General features: G+C 35.1%; 1 non-coding gene across 1 annotated transcript; it reads right to left on the bottom strand.

Moving 5' to 3' along the window:
* Nucleotides 1-11922: 11922 nt before the first annotated feature.
* On the bottom strand, nucleotides 11923-12028 carry LOC122116353. Its single transcript, XR_006148948.1, has one exon. It is a non-coding gene; the product is annotated as a U6 spliceosomal RNA (small nuclear RNA).
* Nucleotides 12029-12728: the final 700 nt, after the last annotated feature.

Genomic DNA, 12728 nt, shown 5'->3' with positions numbered 1-12728 from the left:
GAGAGTCACCAATTAATATCATAGATCCCCCAAAAGAAAAACTCCAAATGGACAGAACAAATCAGAAAAATACAAGAAAAGTGATGACAAAGTAGTATAATTCACACAGTAAATAACCAGGCATTAGAACAGACAATCAAGGATGTAGAAGATAGTTATTAAAATGTATTACGGATACTGCTGAAAAATGTGATTATGGAAAGATAGAAAACCTCTACAAGGAAATTTGTGAACTGTGGAGAGCTGCGGGAGCCGTGCCCAAAGACGTCGCAGCCGTAAGGCGTGGCCATGAAAGCAACATTGTAGCTGGTGCTGCTAAGACCAAAGATGGCCCTGGCTCCCGCCTTCCGTCTTCCCGGTGACGAGTGCTCTCTGTAAATACAACTCCTTATATGGCTATGACTTGGCTCCTAGTTTACTTCCGTGTTTGCAGCCCTATCGGTATATGCCACGTGGTGCTTCGCGATTGGCCATCCAGGAGGCTTATAACCGGAGCGCGGGGGCGGAGGGACAGAGAAGCAGGAAGAAGCGGGCAAGAGAAGAAGGAAAAAGCTGGCAGAAGAAGCAGGAGAGAAGATGTTGTAAAAGGTCCTGAATAAACCGCCTGAAAGAAGAACCTGTTGTCGCGTCATCCTTGCGGGTCGAGGCGGTCGCGACAGTGAACAAGATGAGACCAACCAGTCATTAGCAAAATAATTCATGGAGATTTCAAACAGAAATATGAATAAATTCTGAGAAGTCAAGGGAGTCCAAGAAAAACTGGATGCCTAGTTAAAAGATATGAGAGAAGACACAGCTAAGAAAACAACCCTTACATTTCCCCCAACCAAGCAAAAACTGTACAGAAAGTCCATACAAGACCTAAAACAAAGCTTTAATAAAGAGACAGAACCCCTAAAAAATGACCAATTAGAAGACAGGGAAATCAAAAACAAAGTAGAAAGTCTCCACAGCAAATAGATGACATAGAAGATAATCTCAGGGTCAAAGACAGAATAGATCTAACAGAAAAGAGGAACTAAACATTTAGAACAAATCCAAGAAATAAGAAATGATCTTGCCAGAACTTCAAGACTCAGTTAGAAGATCAAATTTCAGGGAGATAGGTATCACGAAGGAGAAGAGCAAGAAACTAAATGGATGGGAAGCATATTACAGAATTCTAGCAGAGAACATGCCAAACATCCAAAGAGATAGGCTCATTCAAGGAAGAGAAGCCTTTAGAAACCAATCAGAATTCTAGAACTGAACAATCCACCATGATATCATAATCCATTAGAGGATTATTAAAGATCAAGGAAAGGATTCTTAAAGATGCCATAGAGAAAAGATTGATTATTTATAAAGGATATACAGTCAGAATAAATACAGATTTCTTAGCTGATATGGTAAAAAGGAAAGCCTGGCATTATATATGACAAACATTAAAGGTAAACAACTACCAACCATGAATACGGTCCCAAGCCAAACTCTCCTTTACATTTAAAGGATATATAAACATATTTCATGACAAAGAAAACTTGAAACAATCTATGTCCACCATATTATCAGAATAGAATATAATCAAAAATATCCTACATAGAGAAGATCAAGAAGAAGAGGAACTGGTTACATAAAATGCTCCCTACCAGAGAACAAGGTAAATATGTTAACAGTAGATGAGGCACAGCTCCTAACAACAGGTGTATAATATAGCAGGACTTATCAGATATTTCTGTCTTAACTCTCAATATCAATGGACTTAAATTTCCAAATAGAAGACATAGATTAGATAGTAGTATCAAAAACCAAGATGCATCTATCTAGTATCTATGAGAGACACGTTATCAAATACATTCTATGAAGCTAGAATAAGACTCCTCCCCAAATCACATAGGGACTCACCAAAGAAAGAGAACTATGAACCAAACTCTTTGATAAGCATTAATGCAGAACTTCTTAATAAAATTCTAACAAACCAATTTCAGCAACTAACAAAAAAATCATATGGTATGATCAAATAAGATTCATCTTGGATATGATTTGATTCAATATTCTTGTCAATAAGCCTAATACAAACCATCAGCAGAAGCAGGGACCAGAAACACATGATCATCAATAGGGATGTAGAAATAGCTTTTAACAAGTTCCAATACACCTTTATGATTAAAAAGTCTGAGAACCTAGGAATGCATGGAACATTCTTCAATATTAAACTGAGTATGTATATGACAGAAATAATTAGCATTTACCTAAGAGTGGAAGCATGAAGACATTAACATGAGGAATGAGAAAAGGATGTCCACTGTCTACTACTCGTCAATATGGTAGTGGACTTTCTTGCAAGAGCAATAGACAAGAGAAAAACATAAAGCAGATCCAAATAGGGAAGAAGCAAAACTATCCCTTTTTACAGATTAAATGACCCTGTATTTAAAGGACACTGTGGATTCCTCCATCAAGTTAGTAAAGGTGATGCTAACCTTCAGCAATGTAGCAGGATATAAAAACCACAAGAATCAGTAGTTTTTCTCTGACCAACAATGGGAAGAACCATGCTGAAATCCAAAAAACAGCCTCATATACTAGCCTCAAAATCAAATCAAACCTAAACAAAACAACAACAACAACAACAAAACTAGGAATTAATTAATTTAACTAAAATTGTGAAGGACGTATATGTGAAAACTTTAAAAATATAAAAAGGGAAATTGAAGGAGATTCAAGAAAATAGAAAGTCTTTCAATGTTCCTTGTTGGAAGAATTAACATTTTGAAAACTGCAATACTTCCCTTAAACAATTGGCAATGCAATACTCATCAAAATCCCAACAATTTTCTTCAATGTAGAAGAGAAAGCAATGCAACTATAATATGGAATTACAAAATTACAGATGAAACAGAATGCTTAGAAATGAATTCATGGCCCTATAGTCATCTTACACACACAAACACTCACACACACACACACACACACACACACACACACACACACACACACACAATGGAATTATTTTCACCCATCAGAAAGATGAATTTTCACCAGTCTAAGGAAAATGAAAGGTTTGGGAAATTATATTAAGAGCAAAGAGAAAGGATTGCCGACTCAGAGCAATTTAGTTTTCATGGATTCATTTCTTTATTGTAGCTAGAAGATGCATACAAATCTATAAGTAAACAAGACAGATTCTACCTCGTCCATTAGAATGGCCATTACTATAAAACTAACAATAGCAAACACTTGCATGGATGTAGCCAATTGGGAACTCTATTACACTGTTGGTGGGAAATTAAACATGTTCCACCACTGTGGAATGCAGTACGGAGTTTCCTGAAAGAGTAAATATAGATCTCCCTTAAGACCCAGTAATTCCCCTCATTGGCAGTAATCCAATAAATAACAAACAAGCTCACATGAAAGCTACCAGCATAACCATGTTCAGGGCTCAGGCCCAGAGTTCAAGGACTGGAAAAAAGTTACCACTGCTGGTATTTGTTTCCGCAAATATGAACCGTTTTATATAAGATACCAAATCAATCTATTTGCAGTAGCTAGATTAGGACTTAAATGTAGTGGGTGATAAAATGGCTCCTTTGTTGAATGTTAGGAAGAGATGTAGGTAATCCATGAAATGGAGATTTTGTTGTCGTTGCTGTGCGAGGGGCTTGTAGTCTGGACTTGGGCACTGTCCCTGAACTCTTCAACTCAAGATGAGTGCTCTACTACTTGAGCAACAGTGCCACTTCTGGTTTTCTGATGGCTAAATGGAAATAATAGTCTCAGGGTCTTTCTTGCCCAGGCTGGTTTTGAACCATAGTCCTTAGATCTCAGCTTCCTGAGTAGCTAGGATACAGCTGTGAGCCACTGGCACAAGGTAAAAATGGGGGATTTTTAGAAAAGAAAATCCACCTCTTCACCTGTGTCTAAACCTCAGATATTACTATTAGAACACTTCACATTTACCTCATTTCATCAGACATTTGTAAATTTTCTCTTTTCCTTCATGTGATAATACTGCAGTCAATATCAACTCAGCTGGGGGACTGGATCAATTGTATGATAATTGCTAGCACCTAATTTAAGAACTTTTACATCAAAGGAAATGAAACCTTCATTTGGAATAATTGTTTTCTCTTTTTATTACAAATCTGTGCTTGATTACTTCCTAATGTGATATTAGACTTCCTAATAAAGTGATGAAATTTTCTTTCTTTTCAACCTTCTCCCACATGTGGTCAAATACTTTAGAATTTAAAGATTTGTGCTGATAATTCATTAAGCTGACTTTTAAGAAAATGTGCATTTCTGGAATTTGGTATTCTATCTTGTTCTTACATGCACAAGCTTTCTATGATTTATTTGTTCTACAAGGAATTCTACTTTCCAATCTTTTAGTGACCAATTTTTGTCTCTCTGATCAGTTTTTCTGATCCTTACTCTGGAGTCTCATGTGAGTCTGCCTCATAAAAAATATATTAGTTATCAACTAAATGACTCTCAGCTTCTGTTTTTTGCCTGACTTCATGTAGGCTGTGATAGCAACCCTGCCTATCTGTGCTTACTGGAGTGTGTGTGTGTGTGTGCGTGTGTGTGTGTGTGTTTGTGTGTGTGTTTTGTTTTAGATATCTAGGATTACTATTCAAGTTAGAAGTTTCTCTGGACCCCTGTGATCCACTGGCCTAGAGTCAATGGGTTTTTCTCCTAAAGATACAAAGAACAACTGATTAAATTCCTGTTAATTGTCTCAAAATGAGGCAATCAGGCATCCTTGCAAAGTCATCAATAATGTTTTCTAACCACTTACAGAAGTCGTCTATCAAGATGGCTTTTCAAGGTTGACTCTGAAAAAAGTTCATTTCCAAGTAGTCACTATAAAGCAGATCTCATTCCTGGGATCAGACATTTGGAAGGAAGGGGAACGAACCTTCCTTCCTTCTTTTATGATCGATCAAACCATAATATTCTTCAGTTGTGGCCAGCCTGGGACACATATTCTCAAGAACATTCTGTTGTGTAAAAGAGGACCAACTTTCAAAATAACGGTGTAAATACTTGTCTACTACAGACTCATTTATCTTGCTTTTATCTGTTGTTATTTTCATTACTTCAAACAGATGGATAATTTATATTGGGATTACACAAAGTATTAATGGACTAAACATTCACTTTACTTTCATATATCCAATATAATACACTTAACCCGTAATGGACAAATAAATCCAAATCTAGAAACAATGTCAGGAATATAAAATAAACCTTAATACGTATAATCTGGCACACATACAACATCATCTACTCAAAAATTCAGTCTCTCTGTAAATATTTGGTATGAAGTAATAAAAATTCAATTAATGAATATGACTTTTAAGAATCATCTGAAATAGTCCTCGTGTATATAATTTTATAGATGTCACCTAGGCAAGAATTTAACATGCATGTAGAAATCAAATTTCCACAATTTAAGCTATATGAGAGGGGTCATAACCTCGTGTACTATGCGGTGTGAATTTTACCACAGTGCTGAACCCTTCAAACTAATACCAAGTGTCATGTGCAATAATTTATTATTTGATGTTAAGATGAGTGCTAAGTGTAGAACACACTTTGAATTATTACATTAAATCACAGAAATGAAGCAATAATGATATGTTATTTGTTTAAATTCTTATGCTTCTCAATTTTACAATTCATAAATATATTATTAAAATTATTTTCACTTTCTTTTCTATAGCTGCTGAAATTAAAATTATATATTAACATTCAATATTAAGAAATCAATAATAAGTAAACTATTATTAAAATGATATGCTATTAAACTGTGATTTGAATTATACTTCTAAAAAATTGTGATATAAACAAGTCAATAGAATTAAGGGTGATCATTTTAAAACTTAGCAGCTTGTTATTTTTTTTATTTTATTTTTTGGGTCCGATTGTGGGTCCTGAACTCTGGGCCTTGGCGCTGTGCCTCAGCACTTCAGCTCAAGGCTAGTGCTCTACCACTTGAAATAGAGCACCACTTCTGGTTTGTTTCTTTTTGATTATGTGGTGCTGAGAATCAAACCCAGGGCCTCAGGTATGCAAGGCAAGCACTCTACCACTGAGCCACCTTCCCAGCCCAGCAGCTTGTTATTTGTTTCCTAATTGTGTCATTTGTTATTCTTGGTCCAAGTCATCTCTTCATCTTAATTGTTTAGTTTTCTATTTTATCTCTATTGGTTTGCTGATTGTGTATTTTGTTTTCCCTTTTTAATGACTGACATGAGGCTGAAAATCTGTATGTTAGTTTATTACTTGCTATTTTAATGTAAAATTACTGCTTTCCACAGCTGTTCTACTCTATGATACTAAAGTATTTCCCCCACTCCCATCTCCTGTATTGCTGCTCTCTTATATTTTATTTTATTTTTTATTTAAATTTTATTGTCAAGGTAATGTAGAGATGGGATATAGTTACATAAGTAAGGTAATTAATTTATTTTTTTCTAACTTGTTACATTTTCCCCTATTTTTCTCCCTCTTCATTCCTAACGCCCCCCCCAAGATTATTTACAACATATTGTCATGTGAGTACTACTGTTGCAAAGGTTCCCCCTTTGTCCTTTGTCTCACCATTTTGTTTTATTTTCCTTTCCCTTCCCTAGTTCAGATCAACATATTTAAAATACCCAGGGTATCAAAATCAAATACAGTGACTACAGGGGATAAACCATAGATGGGGAAAACACAAAAGGATAAAAAGAAATCACATAGTACATTAAGAACAACAACAACAAGCCGGGTGCTGGTGGCTCATGCCTGTAATCCTAGCTACTCAGGAGGCTGAGATCTGAGGATCGTGGTTCAAAGCGAGCCCGGGCAGGAAAGACCGTGAGACTCCTATCTCCAATAAACCACCAGAAAACCGGAAGTGGCGCTGTAGCTCAAGTGGTAGAGTGCTCACCTTGAGCTGAATAGCTGAGGGACAGCGCCCAGGCCCAGAGCTCAAGCCCCACGCCCGACAAAAAAAAAAAGAACAACAACAACAAAGACCATGTCTTGGAATTCATTTCACTTGGAATCACCTTATACGATCATATGTACATAGCTATTGAGCTATTCTACTCATCTACTAATATTATCCTTGATGTACACAATAATGCTCCCCTATTACCCAGTTATCCCACTTCTGGGCATATAACCAGGTGATCACAAACAAGGCCACAGTAAAGCTACTACTGTGTATCACAGTAATATTTACCAAAAACGACACACACACACACACACACACACACACACACACACACACACACCCACGCACACACACAAACACACACACAAACACAGATATACACACATGGAAAAATATGCTTCCATCATAAAGAATGTGACCACCACATTTATAAGGAAATGGAAGATCTTGGAAAAATCATATTAAGTGAAGTACCCCAGACTTAAAGAAACATAGGTCACATGGTTTCCCTTATTTGTAATAATTAGTTTACATCAAGGATAATCTCATGTATTTTAATTTGACATTTTGTTCTATGTTGAGCGTGCAACATTATTGCTATATTGTTTGTTATTATTTCTGAAAATCGACAGGTATACTTAAAGAATTACATTCATATTATCCATTATAGAAGGAAGAACAACTAAAAGAGTAACCACTACTAGGAAGAACAACTCCTACTTACTTAGATATATTCGTATGTAAGGCCAATATTGTCCCCTGTATCCTCATGTTGTACATTACAACTATATACCTGGTCATAATGTATATCTAGTATCTTATGCATTGTGAACTAAATGCCCCAGAAGTTCCACTTTGCTTTACTTTTTTAAAAAAAATTCTGTCTTACTATTTGAGGATGGTGTGTGTGTGTGTGTGTGTGTGTGTGTGTGTGTGTGTGTGTGTGTTTACAAAGATCAGAACATGACATTTTTCTTCATTTCCAATACACCTTTCTGGTCATTGTAAGTTGTGGCTAATGGGAGAAGTCTCTTGTTATTTTAAAGATGAAACAAAAAGATATATGTGCATGTACCACAGTTGTTTATTAGTATATTTGAACACTGAACTTTGATTTATATCTTGTCTGTTGATGTGAATAATGTGAATAACAATGAACTACAGATATATTTTCGAGTTACCCAGAGAGAAATAATCACATGATTGGTGGTTCAGATGATATTTGAATTATGATTTCTTTAGAACACTGCATACTACTTTCTACAAGGAGAATACTAACCTGTATTTTGACCAAGAGTGTAGAAAATTTCCTTTTCTTCACACTCTCACCAACATTATTACTTTTACTTAAAAGGTAATAAAGGCCAAGTTTTTACTATCTTCAGTACCCCAGACTGTCTTAAGACTGAAATCCAACCTCCTAAATGCTTGGAATTACAAACCTTTACCACCACACCTGGTTCCTTTGATTTTTTTTTTGATAAGAGTTATAATAGTTATAAAGTAGTATCATAGTAATTTTGAATTACACTTCTCTAATGACTTCTGCTCACAAAGCATTAAGCCAGCACAGAAGTTGTATTAAACACAACTGGTAAACCCACTGGTGATATAGAGGGGTTTATGGAAAATATGTCTATTCAAACTTTTGTCCATTTTAAATCAAGTTTCTTGTTAATCTCATCTTTAATCTCTGTATACAAAAATAATTAATTCAAGGTAGTAAAAAAGAAAAAATTAAGCAACTCCTAACATTTTTCAATTTTCAATAACATGATATTGCTTAAATCATTTTCTGTTTATAATTGAGACTATATAACAATTTAGTTAGACTTGTTACATAGCTATATGTATTTTATTTATTTTACATTGATTGCTCTTTCCAAAGCCTGCATGTCTAATTTTGGTTTCTTTCAGTCTTAAGTAGTTCAGATTTCAATCTGAAGAATAAATGGAAGTAAGCAAACAAAAAAATACAGTTCTTCTCATCTGATAATGCCTCTACAAGAATGAGAAAGAGTTCACCATTCTAAGAACCCTTAATTCTTAAGATAAAATTTTTTATAATGCCAATGTTATTACCATTTCAGTGTTGGGAAAAATTGTAATTAAAGGAAGTAAGTGCATGGCCCAAGACACACAATGTTGAAGGAGATGAGTCAAATTTTCCAGAAGTCTTTCAGCAATACACAAAAGGTAGATAAATTCTCTCCATTCTCTGATACTCTCAATTCAATATTCATATTGTCCAAGGAATAATAGCATAGCAATTTTTGCGAATGGTGATTGTTTTCTGTTACATTTTGTCTTCAACACAGACTGTGTTGGTGACATTGGGTTATCATGCACAGAGCTGAGCTTATAAATTATGGTCCAAAGACATGCAAATTTTTTCTGTCCCATAGTTCCAGTATCGGTTTTAAAAAGTTCTAAATATTTTAAATATCATCACTTACTGTGTTTTAAGAATTCAAGAATGAAAAAATTCACATATAATCAATCCAAAATGCTTTAAAACTAGGAGATGATAAAACAGGCCCCTGTGAAGTAAATTTTCTTCTACTTTTAAAATTATTCTGAAAGCCATTTGCTGGTTTGTTACACCTGTAATCCTAACTACTTGGGATACCTACTCAGGAGACTGAGATCTGTGGAAGCCAATCAGGGCAAAATAAATTCATGAGATTATTTTTCAAAAATTTTAATGAACCAGCAAAGGGCCAGGAATGGAGATGTAGCTCATATAGTAGCTCACCAATCTAGAGAGAAAGATGTAGCGAGACCTTGAAGCCCTGATTTCAAACTCTGAGCATGCCAACATGCAGGAATGGACACACACTCACTTTTTCAAAATATCTTCATATCAGTATTTTGCATTAATTTCTTTGTTAACGATATTATATGGGTAAAATAGGCAAAATAAACTTCCATCTCAAAACATTTTTATACATTTTTGTTGTAAAAATACTGTACAGAGGGGTTATAGTTACATGATCAAAGTAATAAGTACATTTCCTATCAAGCATTGTTACCTCCTCCTTTGTTTTCCCCCCACCATTGCTTCCCTTCCACCTCCACAAGTACACTCCTCACACCCACAAGCCCCACCCAATGTCCCCAGCCTAAATTATAAAGTTCGTTTTTCAAAATATTGTCTTGTGCATCTATTGTTATACAATGGGTCAAACTGTATTCCTATTTAAGCATGTTGTTTTTTCCATTTCCCTCCCCAAATTAGAGAAGTGTATATACAAGATGCAGATGCACCAACATCAAATAAATTGAAAACGGGGGTTTTACTGTTGGGGAGGAACATATAAAAAAATCACATCTTACATTATAAATATGTGAGAAATAACAGCAAAAAAGAAAAACCACTTCTGTCTCTATCTTGGGGGTCATTTAGCTTAACATCAACTTATCTATCATATACACATAGCTTTTTCAACTTTTCTGCTTATCCCAGACATATACTAGTTATTGCAAATAAGGGATACCATGGGACCTATGTTTCTTTGGGCTTGGCTTACATCAGTTAATATAATTTTTTTCCAAGTCTTTCCATTTCCTAACAAATTGGGCAATGTCATTCTTTCTGACGGAGGCATAGAATTAATATATATATATATATATATATATGTATATATATGTAATATGTGTGTGTGTGTGTGTGTACACATATACACACAGAACATTTTCCTTTTTTGTTTTTTAGAGCAACTTAGTTTTCCACCTTCATCATTTTTTCAAATGTTTTTCTTGTGATTAAGTGGTTACATAATTTCCCAAATTTCACAATATTGTGGGATAGTGATGCTTAGTTAAAGTCACAAACACATTCTAACTTTGATGGAGCAAATTGTCTATCATGGTCCACAACATTTATGAGTTCTCTGAGCTTTGAAATAGAGTTATTTCTTCCATATGTATACTTCTTTTGTTTTGAAATATGTACATTTCTTTTGTTTTGCAGAGCATCAGCTGTTCTCTCTTTCCCACTTGTTCCCTCCTTCCCTTCAGTGACATTGAGTTTCTTATTTCATTTTGGTCAATGTCCATTGCAGCTGATGGATTCAGCTGTTGTATGTTTTTTCCTGATTCCCTCTATTTCTGTGTCATCTTCCTGGTTTCACTTCAGTGTGCACATTTGATCAGCAGAATGGGGTTATTTAGTAGTGATTCAATCAGATGAGTGGAAGTCCTTGTTTTCTTAAGTGCTGTTAATTTTGTCATATTACCTTACATTTTGGATTTAAAATCCACTTATCACGGAGACCATGTGCTGTTTGTCTCTTTGCTTTTGGCTTGCCTCACTCAACATGATTTCTTGTAGGTTGATTGATTTCCCTGCTAATGCCATTATTTTGTCCTTTCTAATGACTGGAAAATATTCCGTTGTGTATAGTTACCACAGTTTTTGGATCCATTCATCTCTGGTGGGATATATGGGTTGTTTTCATATCCTAGCTACTGTGAACAGTGCTGCAATAAACATGGAGGTGCATGTGTCCTTGAATATTGGTACCTGTTGTTCAGGATAGATGCCTAGAAGTGGTATGAGTGGGCCATAAGGAGCGTCAATATTTAGCTTTCTGAGGACTCACCAGACTGATTTCCAAAGTGGTTGTGTAAGTGTACATTCACACACACACACACACACACACACACACACACACACACACACACACACACACAGAATGTTTTCTTGACCCATTCTTCTACTGAGGGGCATCGGGGTTGGTTCCATATCTTAGCTATGGCAAATAATGCTACAATAAGCATTGCTGTGGTGGTTGTTTTAGTATGGACTTGTTTGTGATCATTTGGATGAATGCCCAAAAGTGGGATTGCTGTGTAATAGGGGAGCTCTATGTGGAGTCTTTTGAGGAACCTCCAAACTGCTTTCCAAAGTGGATGAACAAGTGTACACTCACACCAAGAATGCAATAGGCTTCCTTTCTGGCCACATCCATTCCAGCATCTGTTGTTTTAAAAATATGGAACGATTCACTAAGTTGCATGTCATCCTTGTGCAGGGACCATGCTAATCTTCTCTGTATGTTCCAATTTTAGTGTATGTGCAGCCAAATTGAGCACAGAACATTTTTTTATATGTAAAGTGTAATTGATTTTCTTAAACTACACAATTCAACACAAATAAGTTAAAAAGAATTGTGAAATTTTAGAAACATGTATTTCTTACATAAGCACACATTTAAGAATAAAGTCAAGATTGACATGCCAAAAACAAAATAATTCCAGATATTTGTTGTTCATGAGATGTGTAGGAAGAAGAATTCAATTATTCTACACAAGGCACCTGTCATAATGATCATTGCAGCAAATGTTAAGGTTTGTTAAAAGTTTTAATGTTTTAAATATGTTTCATTTTGGGATTTGCTTATATATGGCAAAATCAAGACTGTTTGCAGGTCATAAAATTTTTCGATAAAGTATATAATTTTTCTGGTAGTATGTACTAGTAAGTATGTACATTTCATAGTTTATAGAAACTTTACTAATAATAAGTTGCAAAGACTGTGTAAAGAAGCAGAGTGAAGAGGTAAAATTTTAAGTACACAGTTTCTGTTAAAACTTTAGGGCTCCCTTACGTTATATGTTTGTGATGAACAAATAATGATTTAAGCCACATACAAATGGTGAGATGAACTATAAATAGTAATCTTAGTGGGTAAATTTAAAAGCTACTCATAGCTTTATCCAGATTTAAATGTATAAGAATATGAGAAAATAGTAAAATCAACTGTGTACACTTCAAATACTGAAAACCCTGGTT

The sequence above is a fragment of the Dipodomys spectabilis genome, unplaced genomic scaffold (assembly GCF_019054845.1).
Source record: "Dipodomys spectabilis isolate Male_0828 unplaced genomic scaffold, ASM1905484v1 ptg000131l, whole genome shotgun sequence".
In the NCBI taxonomy this organism is placed as follows: domain Eukaryota; kingdom Metazoa; phylum Chordata; class Mammalia; order Rodentia; family Heteromyidae; genus Dipodomys; species Dipodomys spectabilis.
Note: the sequence above shows the minus strand (reverse complement) of the source record. Positions and strands in the feature narration are given on the sequence as shown.